At 39.0% G+C, this 8907-nt stretch overlaps 1 protein-coding gene across 9 annotated transcripts in view; it reads left to right on the top strand.

Annotated features, from left to right (window-relative positions):
• JADE3 (jade family PHD finger 3) overlaps window positions 1-8907 on the top strand; it is a 142030-nt gene that overhangs the window by 16962 nt on the left and 116161 nt on the right. The window contains exon 2 of one of the 9 annotated variants that reach the window (XM_073901861.1): window positions 1583-1697. The exons of 7 other annotated variants lie outside the window; for them this stretch is intronic. The gene's annotated coding sequence lies outside the window, so the exon portion shown is untranslated. Of the gene's footprint in view, window positions 1-1582; window positions 1698-8907 lie in introns of those variants that run through there. One more of the 9 variants, XM_073901867.1, reaches the window with a different exon arrangement.

The raw sequence follows: 8907 nt of genomic DNA, 5'->3' as shown, positions 1-8907 counted from the left end.
TGTGTGTGTGTGTGTGTGTGTGTGTGTGTGTGTGTGTGTGTGTGTGTTGAGCCTAAGTTTGGCTCTCCCTGGGATAACCAATTTAAATCCAGGATAAACATTTTTCATACTTCAGGGCGCCTGGGTGGCTCAGTCGGTTAAGCATCTGCCTTTGGCTCAGGTCATGATCCCAGGGGCCTGGGATCAAGCTCCACAAGCTTCTCCCTCTTCCTCTGCTGCTCCCCCTACTTGTGCTCTCTCACTCAGTCTCTCTGTCAAATAAATAAAATCTTAAAAAAAAAACATGTTTTTATACTTCTAAATAAACCTGGCTGTAAAAGCTCCAGTTATGCCCTTTAACCTCTTGAAGAGAATCCATGAAGGCACTTCCCTTTAGGGAAACCATCTCTAGGCTGTTTTGTTGCCATGATCTCTATGCCACTATACTCCAGGCCCAATTCAACTTCCTTCCAGACTGCTCTCCACAAAGATGCAAGCTCTAAAGGTCTCTTCCCTACACTACCATTCCCACTCCCACCACGAGGCCACCACTGACCCTTGCTGCTCCCTGCATGGTGGGTAGTGTCTGTATTCCTAAGAGCCTAACAGTTAAAGTCTCCCCCATCCAATCATAACCTTTCCCACCATCCTTACCTCTTACTTTTCAAGTCCTCTTCTCTACTCATTCTACCTAAGTGTGCATTCACTAGAATCTAAACATACTATGAGTCATCCTGCTACTTCTGTGTGTACTGCCTTTGCCTGAAGTTTTCCACATTCCTCTGGGTTTGTTCTATCCTGTGTATTCCTCAGGACCCGCTCAAAAGTTTATCTTTTTTACCTCACATGGTTCCTTTCACCTTTGACGGCCCACAGGACTTAATGTGCTCAGCACTCATTTTCCCAAATGGGATGGTGTGATAGAATGGTTAATAGCCACAAAGTCCTTTCACTTCTGTATGTATGTGATTTTGCAGCATCTCCCATCAAGGTAAAGTCTGTTTCTCTACTCCCAGAATCTGCGCTGTTCTTGTAACTTGCTTTGGCCAAAATAAAATGCAGCGTGAGTCGCTCTGTGTGACTTCTGAGCCTGGGTCTCAGGAAGTCTTGTAGCTTTCCCCTTGCTCCCTAGGAACCCTGAAACAACCTTGTAAAGAAGCCCAGCTAGCATGCTGGAGGAAAAGATGATGTGGCAAGAGAGGTAGTCAACAGCCAACCATCAGACATGTGAGTGAGGCCATATTAGAACATTGAGGCCCAGTCACATTGCCAGATGACTAACCATATGAGGGACCCTAAGAAAGACCCTAGAAACACTAACAGAAGAACCACCTAGCTGATTTTACCCCAAATTCCTGATCCACAAAATTGTGAGCACATAAAATGGTTGTTATTTTAAGCCACTAAGTTTTGGGGTGACTTACTGTGCAGTAATACATAACTGAAAGGGCCTGGTTTGTACTGTTGTATTCCCAGGGCCTGGAAGACATGCCCCATGGTAGGTTTTTTTTAGGAGATTATTGTGGATCACTGTCATCATGGTGTCACTCCTCTCTTTACTTAATAGACAAATAAGCTTTCAAATCTTCATGTCTCTCTCTAGCTCTCAAACCGTTCAAAGCTTGGACTCAGTACTGTCTTCAGGAACACCTTGTGGTTTTTCCGCGCTCCGTTGGACCAACATCCATCCATTTGCTCCCTTCGCAGCCCCATGACAGGTTATACCTCTCAAACCCTCACTACTTGCCCTTGTTCACTAACTCTGTAGGGTCAACCCATGGACTGCCTGAATGCCATAAAGCTATTCTCAACTTCCCAGCCCTCCACCATGACTTTGAACCCTCATTATGTGATGCACATGTGCTTATAATTAGGGGGGACCTTAGAGATAGTCTCAGACAACCCCTTTGAGTTATGAATGAGGAAAGGAATGCCCAGATAAGAAATAACCATAAAAATGGCTTATTCAGTTCATATGTTGGCAGTATCAATACCAGAATCCACATCTCATGCAGATCATTACTTAGTAGATTGCTTATTTGTGCTTGGTTCATGTGTGTAAAACTGTGCTTCACTGATCAGACTGTAGAAGTTCTTTTGGAGGCAGGCATAATTTTTACTTCTGCCTTTTCATACTTTCCTGCTGTCCCCAAAAACTAACCAGTGACCACTGGACATATAAGTAGTCAATAAATACTTGTTGATTAATTGACATTTGAAAAGCAATTATGCTTGAACTGTTCTATATCTTTTTTATAAGGTTGCCAAATTTTTGAAAAAGTTACTGAAGTATAATTGACACAGTGTTATATTAGTTTCAGGTGTACAACATAGTGATTCAACAATTCTGTGTATTCAGTGCTAACCATGATAAGTATAGTCACCATCTGTCATCATACACTGTTATTACAGTTTTATTGACTACATTCCCTAAGCTGTACTTATCATTTTATAACTGGAAGTTTTTACCTCTTAATCCCCTTTATCTGTTGCACTCATACCCTCACCCACCTCCCCTTTGTCAACCGCTGGTTTGTTCTCTGTATTTAAGAGTCTGGATTTTTTTGTCTCCTTTTTTTTCCTGTTTGCTCACTTGTTTTGTTTCTTAAGTTCTACATATGAGTGAAATCATATGGTATTTGTCTGTCTCTGACTTATTTCACATAGCATTATACCCTCTAGGTCATCCATGTTGTTGCACATAGCATCCTTTTTTATGGCTGTGTAATATTCCTGTGTGTGTGTGTGTGTGTGTGTGTGTGTGTGTGTGTGTGTACACCACATCTTTATCCATTCATCTATGGGTGAACAGTTGAGTTACTTCCATTTCTTGGCCATTGTAAATAATGCTGCCATAGATGTAGAGGTGCATTTATCTTTTGAAAGTAGTGTTTTTGTTTTCTTGGGGTAAATACCCAGTAGTGGAATTACTGGATCATATGGTATTTCTATTTTTAATTTTTTGAGGAACCTCCGTAATGTTTTCCATAGTGGCTGCACCAATTTACATTCCCACCAGTAGTGCACAAGGGTTCCTTCTCCCCCACATCCTTGCCAACACTTGTTATTTCTTGCCGTTTTGATGCTAGCCATTCTGATTGGTGTGAGGTGGTATCTCATTGTAGGGAACTGTTCTGTACCTTGTTTGTGGTGGTAATTACAACAGTATGCATTTTTCAAAACTTGAATTGTACGTTAAGAAGGATAGATTATACCGTGTATAGATTTTTAGAATTAAGGTGTAATTCAAGGCAATTATACTGAAGAAATCCATTTATTTGATAAATGTGGCAAATATATAGGTTACATGTTACCGTGAGAAAAGGAATTTGGCCCTTTGAAAATAAATTTGCACATGATAAGTACTCGCATTAGTTTCCTTCCTCCTTGCACACAAATACTTCAGGATCATCTGTCAAGACTGCTAAAGAAAGCATACATGCCCTAGGAGATGGCTGGATCTTAGATAACTTCTAAGATTCCTGTGGTTGGTTTGAAAGGCAAATAAATGACTATTTTGGAATGCTTGTGTAGAGTAAAATATATAAGCACCAACTCACTCTTCTAAAGCTGGCCCCCTAGAACCTTAATTTTACTTACAAAGACTTACTCAGGTATAAAATAAACTATTAGCCCTCTGTTAGCAGGAATTATTTAAAAATGAAAAATAATACAAAAAAGATGGCCAAATGTTCTTTCATTGTTATACTGGAACATTGACTAACAGGTCCACCCAAGGATTATTTAGTTCTCTGAGGGATTACATCTTTGGAAGTGACATGTTAACTTAAAGATTTTTGTCAGGTAGAGATATTAAAATTATGTTTGGTAGAAGAAATAATCCCAGAGAGTACAGATTAACTGTCCTATAGGACATTAACCACTTTTCTATCCACTTTAGCTATCTTATTGTAGCATTTTTAATTTTAGTGCTGATGTATACCAAATCTCTCCAATATTCTTTGAATCAGCCTGGTTCCCTCTCTAATAAAGTAGTCTTTGACATGTGTTCACTCTGTATTTGTATGAGTCATGTTTTTAATTTTGAAAATTATATTTTTGACACCCGAAACATCCTACAGCATTGCCTGTGGATCATGCCCTATCCTGTACAAAGTCCCTGAAATCCACTACTGATTGCTAGTTTTAATGCTGTACCAGCACCTCGAAATACCTTTGTGACCATGCTGGTACACTGGATACCTCTGCAAAACACTGCAGAAAGACTTTCTGGAACTACTCTCACAAAATGAGAAACTGATGTTCCTTCCTATCATGTTATTGTTCTATTTATAAGCCAAGAGGATGACATTAAGAACCTTTGTTTTAGGAGATCCAGAGCAAACAGACTCACACTGGGCCCTTCTTTCCTGTCAAACACTATTCCTTATAATCCTTTTGCTAGTAATGGCCATAAAATAACTATATTGGAGCAATAAAAATTGATAAACTACCAGCTGCCTCAAAAATCTAATAGCTTTGGCAAAATATACTGCAGCTCGTTGTGATAGAGCCTCCTTTTCCCTAACAGGTTTTATTTTAACACTTTCCTCTTCACACTACTGAACAGCGTAATCAAATCAACAATTCAGCAAATGCCCAGTGTGTTCCAGGCACTAGGCACTGCTCAGTCCTGACCACCCCCGCCCGCCCTCTGCCTCAGGCAGGCTCCACTGGTACTCAGTGTCAATCATTGATTTGCAGTTGTCTAGGATGATAATGGAGAAGAGAGTGAGCCCAAATGGAGGGTTGCAGTCTGCCCTGTCAGCACCCACAGAATCAAGCAAAAGAGTGGGTCTTTTTTGCATTAATAAAAGCTTAGTTATCTACAAGACCACTGAGTATTAAATACATACAAATTTGAAACGTCCTGTGAAACAGGAAAGGCAGGTTAAAACATGGTTCACTAACAACTGGTATTTATAAATATTCTGAATCAGCTTGATGACTTTATTGAAAGAGGCATAAAACAAATATCTTGCAATAAAAACTCAAATTCAGAAATAATCCAGATATGGTACCCATTCATACAAAGACCAAAGTGCCAACTTCCCATGCAGCATAGGGAATCCTCTGCAGAGAAATTCTGAACCAAAATTCTAAAACACCAGGGAGGAGGGGGTGGAGTGGATTAAGGATATGGGACATAAGTAGGGGAAACATTTTCAACCCATTTTTTTCCTGGTGATTATTAAAACAAAATTCTTTAATATTTCACCATAAAGTGTTTTTGAAAAAGTAATCAGTTGGGCCCGCTTCTGCCCTAGGACGTGGAGAGCTGGAAGGAGCATTGCTCTCACCCTTAAAATTTTTAAAAGCCAGCCTGACTTCAGATTCATGACTTTTATTGAACCCATCAGAAATAAGTAGTTTGCTCAAGTATTTGTTGAGAGGAGTCTTTGTTCAAAAAGTTTGGTAGTTTGTTTTCTTACTATTGAGGCTTTTTTTTTTTAATTTAGTTTATTTATTTTTAAGATTTTAAGTAATCTCTACACCAGACATGGGGCTTGAACTCACAAACCTGAGATCAAGAGTCACACACTCTACCAACTGAGCCAGCCAGGCCCCGTATGTATTTATTTATTTTAAGTAATCTCTACACCCAACATGAGCCTTGGACTCCCCACCTGGAGATCAAGAGTTGCATGCTCCTCTGATTGAGCCATCCAGGCACCCCTCTTACTGTTGAGTTTTGAGAGTTGTTGTTTTTTTTCTTTTAATATTCTGGATAAAAAAATCCCTGTTGGTTACATAATTTATCAACAAATATTTTCTCTGCATCTGTGGCTTGGCTTTTCATTTTCTTAACAGTGTCCATCACCGAGCAAGATTTTAATTTTGATGAAGTCCAATTTATCATTTTTTAAAAAGGACTCATTAACTTTAGATCATGAAGATTTTCTCCTGTGTTTTCTTCTAAAAGTTTTATAGTTAATATGTTTTACATTTAGGTTTATGCCCATTTCCAGTTAATTTTTGTATATGATGGGAAGTTTAGGTGGAGGTCTGTTTTTTACATGTGGATATCTTACTGGTTCAGCACCATTTGTCCAAAAGACTATCCTTCCTCCTTTAAATTGTTTTTGTACCGTTGTCAAACATCAGTTGCCTATATTTATGTGGGTTGATATCTGAACTCTCTTTTGTTCCATTGGTCAGGTTTTATCACTTTACCAACACCACTGTCTTGATTACTGTAGCTTTACTGTAAGCCTTAAAATCAGTTAGTGTGATTTCTCTAACTATTCTTTGTAAAATTTGTTTTAGCTATTCTGGATCTTTTGCTGGTCTTTATAAATTTTAGTCAACTTATCTATATTTACAAAACAATGCTGCTAGGATTTTTATTGGAATTAGATTAAATCTAATGATGAATCTGATGAATGTGAAGATAATTAACATCTTTAATAGGCTGAACATTCCACCACATGAATATAGTATACTTCACCATTTATTTAGATTTTCTCTTATTTCTTCTGTCAGTGTTTTGTAGTTTTCATCATACAGATCCTATCTGTGTTTTGTTAGATTTATACCTAAATATTTTATTTCTTTGGAGCTATTGTAAATATTTTTTTAAATAATCATTTTCTTATTGTTTATTGCCACTACATAGAATATGCTTTATTTTAGAATTGACCTTATATCCTGTTCCCTTGCTAAGCTAACTGGTTGTTATAGGACTTTAAAAAAGTTAGATTCCCTGATATATTCTTTTTTTTTATTTTTTTATTAACATATAATGTATTATTTGTTTCAGGGGTACAAGTCTGTGATTCATGAATCTTACACAGTTCACAGCGCTCACCATAGCACATACCCTCCCCAGTGTCCATCACCCAGCCCCCCCATTCCTCCCACCCCCCTCCCCTCCAGCAACCCTCAGTTTGTTTCCTGAGATTAAGATTGTTTCCTGAGATTAAGAGTCTCTTATGGTTTGTCTCCCTCTCTGGTTTCGTCTTGTTTCATTTTTCCCTCCCTTCCCCTATGATCCTCTGTCTTGTTTCTCAAATTCCTCATATCAGTGAGATCATATGATACTTGTCTTTCTCTGACTTAATTCTCTTAGCATAATACCCTCTAGTTCCATCCACGTCATTGCAAATGGCAAGATTTCATTTTTTGATGGCTGTGTAAAATTCCATTGTATATATATGTACCACATCATCTTTATCCATTCATCTGTTGATGGACAACTGGGCTCTTTCCATAGTTTGGCTATTGTGGAGATTGCTGCTATAAACATTGGGATACATGTGCCCCTTCGGATCACTACATTTGTATCTTTGGGGTAAATACCCAGTAGTGCAATTGCTGGGTCGTAGGGTAGCTCTCTTTTCAACCTTTTGAGGAACCTCCATACTGTTTTCCAGAGTGGCTGCACCAGCTTGCATTCCCACCAACAGTGTAAGAGGGTTCCCCTTTCTCCACATCCCCGCCAACGTCTGTCGTTTCCTGACTTAATTTTAGCCATTCTGACTGCTGTGAGGTGGTATCTCATTGAGGTTTTGATTTGGATTTCCCTGATGCCGAGTGATGTTGAGCACTTTTTCATGTGTCTGTTGGCCATTTGGATGTCTTCTTTGCAGAAATGTCTGTTCATGTTCTAAGCAGGTCATGTTTAGGAGTAGGGATAGTGCCACTGATTTATTTTTTTTTAGATTTTATTTATTTATTTGACAGAGAGCACAAGCAGGAGGAGTGGCAGAGGGAGAGGGAGAAGCAGGCTCCCCGCTGAGCAAGGAACCTGATGAGGGCCTCGATCCTAGGACTCTGGGATCATTACCTGAGCCAAAGACAAACGCTTAACCGACTGAGCCACTCAGTTGCCCTGCCATTTATTTTTTTTAAGGTTTTATTTTTAAGTAATCTCTACACCCAAAGTGGGGCTCAATTCACAACCCCAAGATCAAGAGCCACATGCTCCACCCACTGAACCAGCCAGGTGCCCCTGTATGCCATTTATCTGCTTATGCATCAGTCCATATATCCATCCATCCACCCATCCCTTATTGCACAGACCAGGACTTGTAGTATGATGTTTAATAGGAGTGGTGTGATAACACTGTGTGTCAGCTATACTCAAAAAAAAATTATTTTTTAAAGGAGTAGTGAAAAAGGACATCTTTTTCCTGTTTCATCTTCAAGTCTTTTTTAAGATTTTATTTATTTGACAGAGACAAAGCACAAGCAGAGGGAGCTACAGGCAGAGGGAGAGGGAGAAGCAGTCTCCCCACTGAGGAGGGAACCCCATGCAGGGCTCCATTCCAAGACCCTGGGATCATGACCTGAGCTGAAGGCAGACACTTAACCGACTGAGCCACCCAGGCACCCCCATCTTCAAGTCTTTCATTTTGAAGTTCATTTATCTGGTCGAGAAAGTTCCCCTGTAATCCTAGTTTGCTGAGAGTGTCTATCATGAGTGCATGCTGCATTTTAGACTTAATATGGTTGTTTACATTGATTGGTTTTCAGACATTGAACCTGCCTTGCAATCCTGGGGTGAACCCCACTTGTTTGTTGGGTTTTATATATTGCTATTAGATTTGCTAATATTTTGTTGGGGATGTTTGCTTCTATTTTCATGAGAGATATTGGTCTATAGTTTGATTTTTATACTGCATTTGTCTGGATTTGGTATCAGGGCTTGATAAAATGAGTTGGGAAGGATTCCCTCCTCTCCTCTTTCCTGTAAGAGATCTTGCAGAATTGGTGGGTTTTTTTTCTTTAAATGTATGTTGTAATTTGCCAGTGAAACTGTCTGGGCCTGGGTATTTCTTTTTAAAAAGATTTTTAGCTGTGAATTTTTTTAAATCATGTTCCCTGAAGCTTTTATTTTTTATTATTATTTTTTATTATTATGTTAATCACCATACATTACATCATTAGTTTTTGATGTAGTGTTTCATGATTCATTGTTTGCGTATA

Source organism: Callorhinus ursinus, unplaced genomic scaffold, assembly GCF_003265705.2.
Source record: "Callorhinus ursinus isolate GAN/ISIS: 27379988/994484 unplaced genomic scaffold, GSC_fseal_2.0 scaffold16, whole genome shotgun sequence".
NCBI classification, from domain to species: domain Eukaryota; kingdom Metazoa; phylum Chordata; class Mammalia; order Carnivora; family Otariidae; genus Callorhinus; species Callorhinus ursinus.
Note: the sequence above shows the minus strand (reverse complement) of the source record. Positions and strands in the feature narration are given on the sequence as shown.